An 18,100-nucleotide genomic window follows, 5' to 3' on the forward strand; every position below is an offset into this window, starting at 1 on the left:
AACTTACAATTTTCACCACAAGCGAGTACCATGGGTTCTTGAGACTCTGCAAAATTAAAACTCAGACTCTAGAGCAATTAATTGTTTCATAAAAACAACCAGAAAACAATTAAAATGGCAATAAATACATCCTTATCAATAATTACTTAAAAAGTGAATAGACTAAATGCTCTAATCAAAAGATGCAGGATGGCTGAATGGATAGAAGTACAAGATCCAACAAAAGATTTGCTTTGGATCTAAAGGCACACAAAGACTGAAAGAGAAGTGATAGAAAAAGATATTCCATGCAAGTAGAAATAAGTATGAAAGCTGTGATAGTAATAATCATTTAAGACAAAATATACTTTCAAACAATCACTGTAACAAAAGAGGCATATTACATAATGATAAAGGGAGCAATCCAACAACAGGTTATAACATTTGTAAATAGTTACGTACCAAACATAGCTATATAAAGCACTTAACTATATAAAGGAAATATTAGCAGACAGAAAGGGAGAAATTGACAGTAATACAATAACAGTAGGGAACTTTTAACATCCTGGTTATATCAGTGGATAGATCATCCAAACAGAAAATCAGTAAGGAAACATTGGCCTTAAACATTTGACCAAATGGGCTTAATAGATATATACAGAACGTTATCTAACAACTGCTGAATACACTTTCTTCTCAAGTACATATGGAATATTCTCCAGGAGAGATCACATGTTAGGTCACTAAATAAGTATTAATAAATCCAAGAATACTTAAATCATATCAAGCATCTTTTCTGACCACAACAATATAAAACCAGAAATAAATTATAAGAAGAAAACTGTAAAAAACACAAATTAATGGAATTAAACATGGTATTAAACAACCAGTGGGTCAATGAAGAAAATTTTTAAATGCCTTGAGACAAATGAAAAAGGAAACAGAACTTTCCAAAATTATGGGATGCAGTAAAAGCAGTTCTAGGAGTGAACTTCATAGTGATATAAGTCTACTTCAAGAAATAAGAAAAATACCAAATGAATAATCTAACACTACACCTAAAGGAACTAGCAAAAGAAGAGCAAAGACCAAAGTTAGCAGAAGGAAGGAAATAAGAATGGAAATAAATGAAAGAGACTTAAAAAATTATTTAAAAGATCAACAAAACTAAGACTGGTTCTTTGAAAAGATAAACAGTATCAATAAACCTCTAGCCAAACTCTTCAAAAAAAAACTAAATAAAGAGAGAGAGAGGGGACAAAAACTAAAACCAGAAATAAAAGATAAGCTACTAATGACACCAAAGAAATGCAAAGAATTATAACAGACCATTATGAACAGCTAACAGAATGCCAGCAAATTGAAAAACCTAGAAGAAATGAACAAATTCCTAGAAATACAAACTCTTCAAAGACTGAATCACAAAGAAATAAAAAATCTGAACAGACCAATTACAAGTCATGAAGTGAATTAGTAATTTTAAAACTCCCAAAAAACAAAAGTCTAGTACCACATAGCTTCACAGGTGAATTCCACCTAACATTTAAAAAGAATTAGTACCTACTCTCCTCTAATTATTCCAAAAAAAAAAAAAAAAAAAAAAAGAAGAAGAATGAATGCTTCCAAACTCATTTTATAAGGCTGGTGTTATCTCAATACCACAATCAGATAAGGATATCAAAAGAAAGAAAAAGAAAGAAAGAAAGAAAGAAAGAAAGAAAGAAAGAAAGAAAGAGAAAGAAAGAGAAAGAAAGAAAGAGAAAGAAAGAAAGAAAGAAAGAGAAAAGAAAGAAAGAAAGAAAAAAGAAAAGAAAGGAAAAGAAAAGAAAATTACAGGGCAATATCTGTGATGAACATAGATGCAAAAATCCTCACCAAAAATTAGCAAATTATATTCAACAATACATTAAAAGGATCATACACCATGATCAAGTGCAACTTATTCCAGGGATGTAAGTGTGGTTCAACATCTGCAAATCAATCAACATGATACACCACCCTAGCAAAACAAAGGAGAAAAATCATGATTATATAAATAGATGTCAAAAAAGCATTTGATAAGATGGCAACATTCATTTATGATAAAGATTTTCAACTTAGTGGGTGTAAAAAGAAAATACTTCAACCTAATAAAGGCCATATATAACAAACCCATGGCCAACGTTATATTCAATGGTGAAAAACCAAAAGCTTTTCCTTTAAGATAAAGAACAAGACAAGGATGCACACACTCACTACTTTTGTTTAACACAGTATTTGGAAGTCCTAGCCACAGTAATTAGGCAAGAAAAAGAAGTTAAAAGTATCCAAATTGGAAAGAAAACTGTCACTATTTACAGATGACATATTATATACATAAACCCTAAAGACTTCACCAAAAAAACTGTTAGGTAATAAGTGAGGGTCACCTGGGTGGTTCAGTCAGTTAAGCGACTGACTTTGGCTCAGGTCATGATCTCACAGTTCATGGGTTTGAGCCCCGTGTTGGGTTCTGTGCTGACAGCGCAGAGCCTAGAGCCTGCTTCAGATTCTGTGTCTCCCTCTCTCTCTGCCCCCCTCCTCAAAAATAAATAAATATTAAAAAAAAATATTTTAGAAAAAAAACTAATAAGTGAATCTAGTGGTCACATAATAAGAAATTAACATACAGAATTGGTTGTGTTTCTATACACTAACAAGTTATCAGAAAGAGAAATTAAGAAAACAATCACATATACAATTGCATAAACCAAGAATAAAGTACCTACGAATAAGTTTAACCAAAGAGGTGAAAGACCTGTACTCTGAAAACTCTAAGACATTAATGAAAGAAATTGAAGACGACACAAATAAATGGAAAGATAGTGTTTATGGGTTGGAAGAATCAATATTGTTAAAATGTCCATACAAAATAAATTAGTAAGCAGGGGCACCTGGGTAGCTCAGTCGGTTAAGCATCCAACTCTTGATTTTGTTTCAGGTCACGATCTCACGGTTCATGAGTTCAAGCGCCATATCGGCCTCTGTGCTGACAACGCTGAGCCTGCATGGGATTCTCTGTCTCCCTCTCTCTCTCTACACCTCCTTGTTCACTCTTTCTCTCTCTCAATAATAAATTTAAAAACATTTTAAAAAAATAAAGTAAAATGTCCATACTACCCAAAGCAATCTACAGATTCATTGCAAGTCCCATCAAAATTCCAATGGCATTTTCCACAAAACTAGAACAAAAACCCTGAAATTTGTATGGAATCACAAAAGACCCACAATAGCCAAAGCAATCTTGAAAAAGAACAGAGCTGGAGGTATTACGCTTTCTGATTTCAAAAGCCATAGTAATCAAAAAAGTATGGTACAAACGTGAAAATAGACACATAAATCAATGGAATACAACAGAGAGCCCAGAAATAAACCCATTCATGTATGATCAATTAATCTATGATAAAGGAGACAAGAATATACAATGGGAAAAAGAGTCTCTTCAATTGTGTTTGTAAAACTGGACAGCTACCTGAACAAAATGAAACTAGACCACTATCTTATACCATACACAAAAATAAATTCAAAATAGATTAAAGACTTGAATCTAAAACCTGAAATCACAAAACTCTTAGAAAAAAAACAAGCAGTAAGCTCTTTGACATCAGTCTTAGCAATATTTTTTTTTCTTGAACAAGTCTCCTCATTTAAGGGGAAAAAAAGCTAATTCAAACAAATGGGATTGCATCAAATTAATAAGTTTTTTTAAGTTTATTTATTTATTCTGAGAAAGAACAAGCAAGTGGGGAGAAGGCAGAGAGAGAGGGAGAGAGAGAGAATCCCAAGCAGGTTCCACACTCAGTACAGAGCCCTATGCAGAGCTTGATCTCATGACATGACATGACCAGGCTGAAATCAAGAGTCAAACAAAGGGTGCCTGGGTGTCTCTGTTGGTTAAGTGTCTGACTTTGGCTTGGGTGATGATCTTGTGGTTTGTAAGTTTGAGCCCCACATCGGGCTCTCTGCTATTGGTGCGGAGCCTGCTTTGGAAACTGTATCCTCCCTCTCTCTCTGCTCCTTCCCTGCTGGTTCTTTCTCTCTTTCGAAACAAATAAATATACTTAAAAACTGTTTTTAAATTAAAAAACAAAGGGTTGGTCACAACTGACTGAACCACCCAGGCACCCTGAAACTGAAAAGCTTTTGTGCAGTAAAGGAAGCCATCAACAAAATGAAAAGGCAACCAAGTGAATGGAAGAAGATATTTTTTTCAAATCATACACCTAATAAGGAGTTAATATCCAACATGTATAAAGAACTTATACAACTTAATGTCAAAGAAACAACCTGATTGAAAAATAGGCAGAGGACTTGAATAGTCATTTTCCAAAGAAGATATACAGTTGGCCAGCAGGCACATGTAAAGATGTTCAACATCATCAGGGAAATGCCAATCAAAAACACAATGAAACATCACCTCACACTTGTCAGATTGACTATTATGAAAAAGACAAAAAAAAAAAACAACAAGTATTGGTAAGGACATAGACAAAAGGGAACTGTCACACACTGTTGGTGGGAGTGTAAAGTGGCACAGCCATTGTGGAAACCAGTATGGAGGGTCTTCAAAAAAAATAAATATAAAACTACCATACAATCAAGCAATTCAACTTCTAGATTTTTTTCTAAACAAAATGAAAACACCCATCCGAAGAGATATAAGCATCCCTACATTCATTGCAGCATTATTCACAGTAGACAAACTATGAAGGCAACCTAAGCACAGATAGACTGATAGATGAATGGGTAAAGAAATTGTGGTATATATACACAATGGAATATTACTCAGTCATAAAAAATAAAAACTTGCCACTTGTGACAATATGGATGGATCTAGAGGGTATAATGCTAAGTGAAATAAGTCAGAAAACAAATACTGTAAGATTTCACTTATATATGGAATATGAGAAAGAAAACAAACTAACCAAAACAAACAAAAAACCAGATACAGATACAGATACAGGAAACAAACTGTTGGTTACCAGAGCAATGCATCCCTACAATCAGTGCTGTGACAATATGATAATTTCATACAACTTATTTCCTTAAAAAAAAAAAAAAAGTCACAGGATCCTGACTTTGCTTTGGATATAAATGTAGTAGGAAAATAAATCAAAACCTACTCAACTTCTGGCCAAAAGTAAGCAACAAGTCAGAGGTCCTCTTCCTAGAATTTAAATCTTAAGCAGAAAGATTCACAGATTAAAAGAACTTTGAATCCATTCATCTAACAGAAGTGCTCCATAGATACCATCAACTTCTGCTACCTAAACTTTCAGAATGACTGTGGTCATTTGTAAAGTCCATATCATCATACTTTGGTTCAACTCCCTGAGCTATTCTATATCCTTCCAACAAATGTCTACTTTGCTTAGGCTTATTATAGTCCATTTTTATTTGCTGGCAACCAGAGAGAACCATCATGGATATAAAGAGTGAAGACCAAATGTGATAACAGTACAAGCCCCCAAAGTCCCTTTACATCCCTGAGTGCTAGGCTTCTAGAGCAAAAGGTGGAAATATAATACTCCTCAGTCTAGAAAGAAAAATGCAGGTTGTCTCTATAGAAAAGGAACCAGTTATCTCAAAAAGTTTGACTTATGTGTAACTCGGGCTTCATGTCTTGCTTCACAGCTCTTTTTAATGAATTAATCCTAAAAGCTGTCTTACATATATAAGGAAATTTAAAGATGTGAACCAATATGTCCTGTTTCTAGACTACAACTTTTTAAATATTTTTAGGTAAAGTGTTTAGTGTTGAAAGGAAATAGATACCCTGATCTGAACCACAGTAAAAAAGAGAAAAGATACTCAGTAGAAGTAATTGTGTTCCTAGGGCCCCTGCGGCTTCAGTCTTTACCACTCTTTGTGTTACATAGGGCATGTGGCAAAGAGGCAGAAAACTAAGCCTTTTCCCTAAATGGTCCTCATCTTTGCTCCTCTGCTTCCATCAGCTCTAAATTGTAATTATTGGAAAATTAAAAGTGGCAATAGTTGAAGGTTATTCCCTTTGAATAAGTGGAGCCAGAAACTCTTTCTTACTCAATGGATCAAAATGTTTGAGGAGTATTGTTAAAGAATAAGCAGCCATCCGTGAAGAATAGGAAAAAAATTATTTAGAAAATAGAATATTATGCACATAAATTTCTATTATTTTCCTTTACTACACATCTCTTCCCTCAACCTTCAATTTCATGCACTTAGAATACAAGTTTTTCTAGTTCATCTCTGCAGAAAAAAATTAATTAAAAACTTAAAACATGCTTTATAGATCTGTCATTTATCAACGTTCTGAAGGGCTTTTAAAGCATCTAATAAAACAAAAGTAGTTTTCTTTGGTAAATACAGAAGTCCATAATGGTATTTGACAATAACAATTTACGTTTTACTTACTTAGTTGCACATTTAATTACCCATATCCACACATGACATTGATATTTTTTTCACCAAATTTTAAAGCCTTAAGGAGAGAGATAAAATGATAAATTAACTGCTTTTCTGTAAAAGGATTTTAAGAATGTTCCAAGCAAGAAATAAAGAAATAGAATCAACTTGAATTGTATCAGGGTGGGAAAATAATCACTGCTTTCTGTTTGCATTTTAGAAACAGAGCATCATGGCATGAGTGAGAGATTCTTTTTCATTTATTTGAAATTGTGAACTATTTTATACATAGAAAATAGGACATATAATGTTTAAAGTTTGTTAGATATATGGTTTAAAATAATGATCAAACAAGTATACCTAGCACCCAGAACCCAGGTTAAGCAAAAGAGCCTTACAGCTATTTCCAAAGGCCTCTGGATATTCCTCTCTGAGTAGAGCCCCTTGATCCCCCTGTGAGGTCACTGCTATACTAAATTTCTTTTAACCATCATTTGATTTTCCTTAGACTTGTCACACACATGGATGTATCCCTAATCAAAAAGCTTGGTCACACAAGTTTTAAGGTTTATATAGACATTTCCACAACTTTTGTTCATTCATTCATGTGATGCTCAGCATTACGTCTTTGAAATCCACCTATTATCCATCACTAAATAAAAAGCCATTGTACACATGAATGAGAATTTAATTATCCAGTTTTTTTAAACGATGGACATATGCGTTGTTTCCTCTATTAAGAAAAATATCTGCAATAAACATCACTTAAACTTGTGTAAAAGTTTCTCCAAGGTATAAGTCTTAGTGTAGAAATGCTGGTTCTTGGGGTTCATGCATCTGCCTTTTTTTACTCAATAACAGTAACTTGTTTTCTCAAGTGACTTTCTCAATTTTATATTTCCACCATCAGAGTTCCTATCATTGCATGTCTTTGCCAACACTTCATAATTTCATATCTTTTAAAACTTTTAACAATCTGGTAAATATTAAATAAAGTCATGTGGCTAATTCTCATCCCTCTGCATGCTACTGATAGTAGACTCCTATATTTTTTGTCCATCCATATTTCCTTTTTTGTGAAACACTATCTTGATCACATTTTTAGTGATTTGTCCTTTTTATTGATTTATAGGAGTATTCTATATAGTCTGACTATTAATCCTATGTCAGACACAAGTATTACAAATATAGTTTTGGGGTTCCACTTTTGAGAATAATATCTTTTGAAAAATGTAAGTTATCTTTAAATTTATTAATTTTATCCTTCCTAGTTTGAATTTTTCTGTCCAGTTTAATAAGAATGTTTCTCTAAAAATATCAAATAACCTTTTGCATATTTAATGTCACCAGGAACTGATGTTTGTGTATTGGTCTATGGAAGGATGCAACTTCAACCTTCCATATAAACAAACATGTGTCCATGAACTTCCTTATGGCTAACTCTATTATCTGTACAGCACTTCTTTAATATATTGTTTCTACTATATGAAATTTGGATATATGGATATTTTCTAGAATTTCTTACCTTCCATTGATTGGTTTAGCTGTCAGCAAGAGCTTTTTTGCACCTGCTAATGCCTTTACCTAGAAACTATCTCCTGCAGGTCGATGCTTGACTCACTCTTTCATCCAGTTATGTCTTTTCTCAAAGGGGACTTTTCTGACAACTTTAACCTAAAATAGTCCCCAATCTCCCATAACTCTTTTTTATCCTATACCACATTTTAGTTTTCATATCCTTCACCCTTGCTTCATACTTATATTGTTTCTTGCCTGTATACACCATTAGAATGTAGAACCATGAGCACTGAAACCCTATTTGTTTGTCTTGCTTATTTGTGTGTCTTCAGTTCTTTCAGAATAATACTTAGATATAGTAGGCATTTAATGAAATTCTATAAAGCAATACATGAGGAAGTGAGTATAAAATTTGTCATTAATGATATGAGAAATATTGGACAAGTTACTTCATTCAGAATAGCACTTTTTAAATTTTTTTAGGTTTATTTACTTCTGACAGAGAGAGAGAGAGAGAGCATGAGCTAGGGAGGGGCAGAGAGAGGGAGACACAGAATCCGAAGCAGGCTCTAGGCTCTAAGCTGTCAGCACAGAGCCCAATGCGGGGCTTGAACTCACAAACCATGAGACCATGACCTGGGCTGAAGTCGGATGCTTAACCGACTGAGCCACCCAGGCGCTCCCAGAATAGCACTTTTTAAATGTCAATATTATCTCATTCGCTGCAGGCTAAGTCTTATGAATAATGTTGCTTTGTGCCTATTATAGTGCCTGGTACCCATAAAGCACTTCGTAAATGGTAAACAATATTATATACAGTCCCCTGATGAGGAAAAAAAAAAAGATGCAACTTGCCATCAGGAAAACCTCAAAGACATGAAATATCAAATGAGAAGTATATGCTCTTATTTGATTATAGTAAATGACAAAAGATGCAAAAAGAAAGAAAGAATCCTCTGGAATTATTTTAAACAAGAGGCAAAACCATTAGGAGAATCTAGTGGTATCTCATGGAACACAATACACAACCTCTCCCTTTCTCATTGCTGCTTTACTCCGCAATGATTTTAATGTCTCCCTCATTGCAACCAGTTTTCTGTTTTTCAGTTTACATGGCAGACACAGACTACTGAGTTTATGTTACATATTCAGCCAATCAAAGAGAGGTTGATCTTTCTTTTTTTCAATCCCAATTTCAAATTCTCCATAAATGGTTTTATTTGACTGTTTGATTTATATATCCACCATTCAACAAATCAGTTACAGTCAGAAAGTGAGGGTCACATTATACAAACATAGTAGCTCCCTCTGATCCCTGTAGATGGAGAAAGCATTACCTGTTCCCAAAAAGGAAGCAGTCTTCAATAAGGTAAAGGGGCTGAGAAGACTACGAATAGGCATCCATTCTCACTATATTTTTTTAAATGTTAACTTGGTATCTGATCTTTGAGCAGCAGCTCAAAAAGAACCACAATAGGGAAGGCACAGTATAGTGAAAAGGCCACTACTCTGAAAGCTATAAGACCTGGTTTTCAGTGTCTATTTAACCAGCTGGGAAAATTCAGAGAAGTCACTGTACAGCAAAAAGAATTAAATATTCTTTATTGCTTTTAAGTTTTATAATTCAATCCTTTTAATGATCGTTCAAATTCCATGATATGCTAATGGCTATAAACAACAATTTTTTGGCTTCTTCTTAATCTATGTGTTTTTTTCTATATCTCTCAGCTAACATTGCTATTATATGATTCTACAATGAATGACTAGATTCAAACATGAACTTTAGAGAGACACTAAAAAGGAGAATTTATTTTTCCTCCAAAGTTAAAGAGATATTGGGACTGACTTTCTTATCATGAAATTCTTATTTCACCTGATATACTGAAAGGTCCCAAAAGGGCAAGGACTGAGAAGGATCTATTTTTCTTCCCTCATTTGACCTCACATTCCTTAGGAGGGGTCACTCTCATGGTGACAGCTTCTTACAAACTTTGACAGGACCATCACCAATTAAAGTATCTCTTCTTCCCCACAGTCAGTACTCGTTTTATTCTAGATGTGCAATTTGGCCTCTTTCTGTCATAAAGCTCCTCTCCTCGATGGTGGCTCTAGGAAACAGACACCACTGCTTGATTTCTTTCATACCACGGAAGTTTTGGCCCACTGAAATCCCATCTACATGGTACTAATTACTTTTCCCTTTATAGCTCTCAGATTTGAGAGGCACTATCTATAGGCCAATGAAGCACAAGATCAAGCAGATAATAGTTTGCAAATGATATATACAGCAAAGCCATTGACATAAAAAGAATAAAGCAGTCTGTTAATATTTGCACTACAGTAATGTAGGCCAGATTCATACATGAAGAAGAATGATTAAGGGACCACAGGCTTCTCTTTTTGAGCAACTACCAGATGCCAGGTATTATACTAAATGGTTTTCAATAGGTTATATTATTTAATCCTGCCATAAAAGCTCCATTCTTGTTTGTTTGTTTGTTTGTTTGTTTGTTTGTGAGACAGAGAGAGAGAGAGAAAGAACAAGTGTGGAAGGGGCAGGGGTGGGAGAGAGAGAATCTTAAGCAGTCTCCGCACTGGGTGTGGATCCCAAACAGAGATCAAGCTCATGATGTGAGATCATGACCTGAGCTGAAATCAATAGACTGTCGCTTAACCAACTGAGCCAGCCAGGTGCCCCAAAATCTCCATTCTTAACATGAGGAAAAGGAACCTCGGAGAAAATTTTCCCAAATTACACAGAAAACCAAAAGGATTGTTCAGTACAAGTTTCATAAACTTAAATGCTCCCAGGAGTCAAGTAAAATAAATGAATAAATTAGGTGTGGCACTTGCATATTAAATGAGAAGAAATGTTCTTTGCCTCTACAGTTCAGAGTACATTCTCTCCTAACAACTTTCAAGTATGTTATTGAGTATTGTTAATTACAATCTTAAATGTTCTTACACCGAAAAAGAGAAGTTAATTATGTGACGTGATGGAGGTGTTAGCTAATGCCATGGTGTGATCATTTGGCAATACAGAAGTGCATAAAACCACACACTGTACACCTTGAACTTATATAATGTTATGTGTCAATCATATCTCAATAAACCTGGAAGAAAAAAAAGAGTATATTCTCCCATTCTCTGAAAATCCCCACCCTCTAGATCAATCCATCATTTTTGTAGGTACAAACATTTCTGTTGTAAGAAAACCAACAATATGGAAGAAATGGTCACTGCTTTTGACATATTATTGGAGTCAGGGCTACAATATAGAAAAATAGAGTCTATGACAGTTACAGAGGGCATGTCTTAACTAAATGGATCAAAGAGTAATTCTGCCGCTGATAGTTCCACTGGGAATAAAGACACAATGGCCAGACCTCATTTTTCAAGGGAAGATGCAAGTCTAGATTTTTACATGAAATCCTTAAATTTTCAAATGCTGGCTCAAACATTAAAAAAAAAATAGGCCAAATAAAACACACATGGACCTCCATTTTTTCAAAGATGTCGTAAATAAAAATAAAGACTCTGGATAGTACACACACAGGTTTGAAACTAGCTACACATTATAACTGTATAGTTTGCTTTTCTGATCTTCAGTTTCTTCACTAGTAAAAGGTAAAAATAATCAAGAGGATTACATGAGATAATAAACTCAAAGCACTCAGCACACAGTAAATGGTAAATTAACATTAGGTACTACTTATATTATGTAAATGAGTCGAGATTTCAAGTAAAGTTTACCTTACTCCACAGCCCATGCTTTTTCCATTATATTATCATTCTCTTTTCAACAATGTGAAGATTCTTCATGGTATTTTAAAGATCTCTTTATAGTTTTGTTCCATCATTTAGTTGCTTTGACCACTCTATAATCGTGATTAATCTCATAAACTGACTTTACCTACCACACTTGGAAAGCTAAACATTGGCTTTGACCATGAATAAAAGAAAACTTAAACTGGTTTAAAGATAAAGATCTTTATTAGCTCACATATCTAAAAAGTTTAGCTCAATTGTGCTACAAAAGGTGTGTATGATTTTCAAATCTCATTCTGTCTTCTAAGACATTTTACATATTCCTAAAACTGGCTTACTTTGTGAGCCCAAGATGGTTGCTAATACCCTGGGATATGTGCTTACTCATTTACATCTAGCAGGAAATTTGTCTTGTACATAATTCTCAGCATAAACCCTGAATTTCATTCGGATTGGACCAGCTTAGGTGACATAGGAACAGGATGGTAACTCCTGAACCAAAATGTATAACCAATGAATTCACTTTGTTGGGTTAGCCTAGTATTTTGGCTGCATCACTAGATAACCAAATAGAAACTGGCAACTATATGGAAAAAGGGTTAAAGAGAAAGTTATCAATGAAGGTACCAAATATCCACTACATTAGTTTATAATTTTGTTTGTTTGGAGAATCAATGGGTAATATGAGAAATACGTTTTATTACCAGGTAGTATTGAGAAAGCAATGGACTGATACCAGTTATGGTCAGTAATAATTTTACATTAAATAATGCCACTCTTTAATATGAAATGAACTGACATTTAGAATCATGGACTCTTAAAGCTTAAAAGCTAGAAGAAATCTTAGAGAGCAGCTGATACTATATATATATATATATATATATATATATATACTCACACACACACATATATACACATATATATTAGATAAATATATATAGTATATACACACATATATACATATACATATGTATATTAGATAAAATGGTTTCTGAATAGCATAAGTGACATGCTTAACATCAAACTTAAAAGTTAGTTATAAGTAGAATCCACATTTCCCTACTCATTTTTCTGTTTCCTTTAAGCAGCTTAGAACAAATATATAAGACAAATCTCAAACTTCCCTTTAGAGAAAATTTAGATTTATAAAACATAATTAGATTAATTTTTAAATCAGACCCACATTCTTGAAGTACTTCCAAGAGAAAGAAACTGATAGACCCCTGTTTTGGGAATAAATACATAATAATCTATCTCTGCCTGAAAACATGCTATGATCCTACATAGCTTAATATTTTCATACATTGTTTAATATTTTCAGGGTCTCCAAAATAATAAGTGAGAAAGTAAAGGAAAAGAAACAGGGAATGAAGTTGGGAAGGGAAGGGAAGGAAAGGAAAAGAGACAATTACTAGATCTTGTATTTTGTTAAAAGCAACTTTTTCAAGGTTTTCGGGATTTAACAAAAAATTATATTGTCCTTTAATTCTGTCCCTGCCAAGTTCAAAAGCAGAATATTGCCAACAGAAGTAGCAAGCAATGCAATATCAAAAAAAAAAAAAAAAAGTTTCACTTGACAGGTAAATTAAATTCATTAGAATCTACCATCTTCAACTTCGTTTAAGGATAACAAGAGTAGTCAAACCTGGGCCCTATAATATATATGAATAAACTGTGCCCTACACTCCTACCTGAAAACTGAAAACTGTGTTTTCATAACCTTCAAAGAGATTCCATAATTGTACCCTCTAAAAAGTAAAGAATCTGTGCAATTCCAAATCAAGAAGGAGGAAAAGAAGAAAAATGAACAGAGATTTCACAATGACTTTTCTCAAAACATGTATTTCTCAATCTTAAAATTCTCCCTGATATTTTCCTCACATAAAAAGGTATGATTTAGGGGCGCCTGGGTGGCCCAGTCGGTTAAGCGCCGACTTCAGCCAGGTCACGATCTCGCGGTCCGTGAGTTCGAGCCCCGCGTCAAGCTCTGGGCTGATGGCTCGGAGCCTGGAGCCTGTTTCCGATTCTGTGTCTCCCTCTCTCTCTGCCCCTCCCCCGTTCATGCTCTGTCTCTCTCTGTCCCAAAAATAAATAAAAAACGTTGAAAAAAAAAATTTAAAAAAAAAAAAAAGGTATGATTTATAGCCTAGCTTTCAAGAAATCATGATTTTAATATTAACATGTCCTGTATGGAACTGTTATGTCGAACAACAGAAAACAGGTTGAAAAGGGCCAATTTTTGTGTTTAAATTAAAAATTCAAGATTGAAAATAAGTTTTTTTCACTTATCTGCCAATAACAGCCTTCTTGGACTATGTAATTATCATTATGTGTCCCTAGTCACTGGTAAACAAATATTTACAGATTACATGTGTGGCTCCACAGCAAATAGTCCTTGAACTACTTTTAACCACTAGTCCAACCAGTTTATTGGGTGTTATTGATCAATGTATATCATAGCTCCTATCCCTTCAGGGAAAAATTTTTGGAGCAATATGAAAACAATTTCTTTACAAGAAAGCATCCAATTTCTTTGTTGTGGAGGGAGCCAATTTGTATAGAAAAATGCACTGATAAGAAAGTGAGTTAGGGGAAAATGTAAGTGGTTACAGGTTGGCAAAAGCAAAGACAACAGAATAGGTAAAATTCTCTGTACTGAAAACAAAGCACTACAAAGACAAAGTATCCTCTTTTGCTTGCTTTTAATTGCCTATTATACAGAGAACCAAAAGTTGGGAAAGAGGGAGAACAGATTATAGAGAATGAGGGGCAAAGAGGGCCATAAAACACCCAAGGAGGCTGGAGCTGAACTTATAGAAATAGCTACAGGACTTCTAAAAACAGGAATTTCTTACTGTGAATTCTAAGCTATACGTTTCTTTAGTGTAAAACTCTCCATATACTCAAAGATTCAGAAAAACCTAGACGTAAAATTTCTTAAATAAGTGATTTGGTGAAAAATGAGGGGAAAGGTTAAATGTTGCTCCTGAGTCCATGTAGTGTGAAACACAGAGGTGAGATAGAAAGTCCCCAAAATTACCTTGTTCATCAGGAAGATTATTTCACTCACCTCAATGACATAAAATAGTGTCTGGCACTAAGACGGTGCTCAATAAGTATTTGTTGTTTGGGGCACCTGGGTGGCTCAGTCAGTTAAGTGTCCGACTGTTGATTTCAGCTCAGGTCATGATGTTGTGGTCATGAAATCAAGCCCCATGACTAACTTTGTGCTGACAGCACAGAGCCTGCTTGGGATTCTCTTTCTCCTTCTCTGCCTCTTTGCCTCAACCCCACTCACACTAAATAAATAAATAAATAAATAAATAAATAAATAAATAAATAAAAATATTTAAAAAAATAAGTGTTGTTTGAATAAATGAATGCATGAATGAATGAAGACTCTCAAAGAGCACTGATTCTGAAAAGGTAAGTCCTTTGGAAACCATGAAAATTTGAGAAGGAGATCATACTGTTATCAGGGTATGAAATGAAGTTTCAAGTCATCATTTGAAAATCCTATAGATCAAGACAACCCTGGTTAATATCTAGGTTAACAAATTAGACTTAAAAATCAAGTTTCAAGAATAAATATTACATTTTTATACATATTACATAATTACATAATATTACATAAATATTACATCTTTTTTTTAATTTTTTTTTAACTTTTATTTACTTTTGAGACAGAGAGAGACAGAGCATGAATGGGGGAGGGTCAGAGAGAGAGAGGGAGACACAGAATCTGAAGCAGGCTCCAGGCTCTGAGCTGTCAGCACAGAGCCTGACGCGGGGCTCGAACTCATGAACCGTGAGATCATGACCTGAGCCAAAGTCAGACACTCAACCGACTGAGCCACCCAGGCGCCCCTTTTTAAATCTTAAAGTATCTTCTTTTGCTTGCCTTTAGTTACCTATCATAGAGAGCATCAAAAGGCTTCAAAGTCAGTACTAAAAGCAAATGTCCACAGCATAATTTGCAACTACCGGAAGAAAAGCACCCTCAAATAACAGCTTTATAGACACTCTAGAAAAACCGAAAGCTTTTACATCAGTGCTCATTTCAAAGTAGTAAAGGATTAAGCATAACAATTTACCTCATAACTTAGTGGCTTAAAAGAGCAATCAATATGTATTACTTCATGGGTTCTGTGAACTGGAATGTGGGAGCTGTTTAACCCAGTAGTTCTGGCTTGGAGTCTCACATAGGTTGCAGCCCTGGTGCTGGCCAAGGCTACAATTGTCTGAAGGTTTAATAGGCCTGGAGGATTTGCTTCCAAGACAGTTCATTTGCTTAGTTCGCAAGTCAGCACTGTCTCTTGGCAGAAGGCCTCAGATTCTCATCACAAGAACCTGTTCTTTGGGGTTGCTTGAGTGTCTCATGACAAGACAGCCAACTCCACCAAAAGCAAGTAACTCAAATGAAAGGAAGACAAAAACAGCAGTGTCTTCTACAACTCCTAGGAATGACACATCACCACTTCCACCATATTTTACTCACTAGAGGAAAGTCACTGAGTTTAGCTCATGTTTAAGAAAGGAAAATTAGGATCCAGCTTTTGTAGAGAGGAGTGCCAAACACTTGGGGGGCTTGTATTAAAATCACCACAATTACTATGAGTCAAAGAACCTTAAGTATTCAGTTAAAAAGTTGTATTTTGTTTTTTTATAAATAACATTTAAAAAATATTTTTAATGTTTATTTTTGAGAGAGACAGACAGACAGAGCACAAGTGGCAGGGGGTGTGGGCAGCAGAGAGAGAGGGAGACACAGAGTCTGAAGCATTCTCCAAGCTCTGAGATGTAAGCACAGAGCCCAACATGGGGCTTGAATCCACGAGCAGTGAGATCATGACCCAAGCCGAAGTCAGAGGCTCAACTGATTAATCCACCCAGGTGCCCACCAAAAAGTTGTATTTTAAAAGTATATTTTACTTTAATACAATGTCATTTAACAATTTCATGACCTGCTGTTTTTAATACTGTAATAAGTCATTCTTGGACCTAGTCAAGAATATTTTCTTAGAAAAGAAGGAAGAGGAAGAGGAGCAGAAAGAGGAAGAAGTCCAGGAGAATTAGAAGAAAAGGAATATTCCCCTTACAGTTGATGCCATTTCCTTACATTGCTTCTTATTTATTGGCTCTAACATGGTCAGGTGCCAGCCCTGATCCAATCACTATGGACAAGGGAATGTTTTGTCTGGAGACATCTGAAGCACATGTCCTTATCTAGAGTCCAGGATAATGTCAACACCTTAGAAGCATGTGGACAGCAAGTGGAAAAGAAGTAATATACCAGAGAGGGGTGGAAACATGGTTACCTAAGGAATAAATAGATCCTGGGTAGCCAGAAAACAAGTATTCACTAACAGACATCATGTAACTTTTCTTCTTTCAGATGGATCAGTATTTCTATTAAAACATCATTCTTTGCAACTTGATGGAGTGGTTTCATGATTTTAACACTAATGAGAATCTCCCTCAAAATTTCTAAATGTTCTGCAACATGGTAGCAGCTCTGAAAAAAAAGAGCATGTAATGCGAATATCAACAAAAACACTCGGAGTTATTCTAAACTTAAAGAGCAGCATTACTTGTGCATTTTACTGGCAATTATTGTAGCAAATTAGAAATGCATTATTTAGCAAATTTGAAGGAAACTAGTCAATGAAGAATATTTCTTTGTTGGGTCACACTGCAAAGAATGTTAAAATTAGATACTATATACAGTTCTTTTAACACCAAATCAGCAAGGTCTGCCAGGTTGATACATTTTTATTCCATTTTCCACCCTTATTCATTATTTCTAACACTTTCATTTAATTAAAACTTGGGTGTCTCCAAATGAACTTGAAAATAGTTTTTAAACACAGACATCAATGCTTTGCATTCTAACAAAGGACTATGTTTGAATAGTCAGATGTATGCATTCCCAGAGAATATTTAAGTATTCATAGGCATTTCAGTGAATCAAAATGAGATTGATTCTTCATTAAAATTAAAGAGACAAGAGAGCTGCCCTTGACCACTGGATATGAAAATGAACTACTAACTTACATTTCCTTGTATGTGTTATTTTGTTGTGGTTTTTTTTAGTGTTTTATGGATTTATTGTGAATTTAGTTCTATAAGTTTTTATTTAAATTCTAGTTAACATAGAGTGTAATATTGGTTTCAGGAGTAGAATTTAGTGATTCATCACTAATATACAGCACCCAATGCTCATCACAAGTATCCCACGCATAACCTATTTAGCCCATTCATCCTCCCTTCCAACAATACTGTTTGTTCTCTATAGTTAAGAGTCTCTTATGCTTTGCCTTCCTCTCTTTTTTCCCCTTCTCCTATGTTTATCTGTTTTGTTTCTTAAATCACACATATGAGAGAAATCATATGGTATCTGTCTTTCTCAGACGGACTTATTTCTCTTAGCAAA

The sequence above is a fragment of the Panthera pardus genome, unplaced genomic scaffold (genome assembly GCF_024362965.1).
Source record: "Panthera pardus isolate Hobbes unplaced genomic scaffold, ASM2436296v1 HiC_scaffold_2, whole genome shotgun sequence".
Taxonomy (NCBI): domain Eukaryota; kingdom Metazoa; phylum Chordata; class Mammalia; order Carnivora; family Felidae; genus Panthera; species Panthera pardus.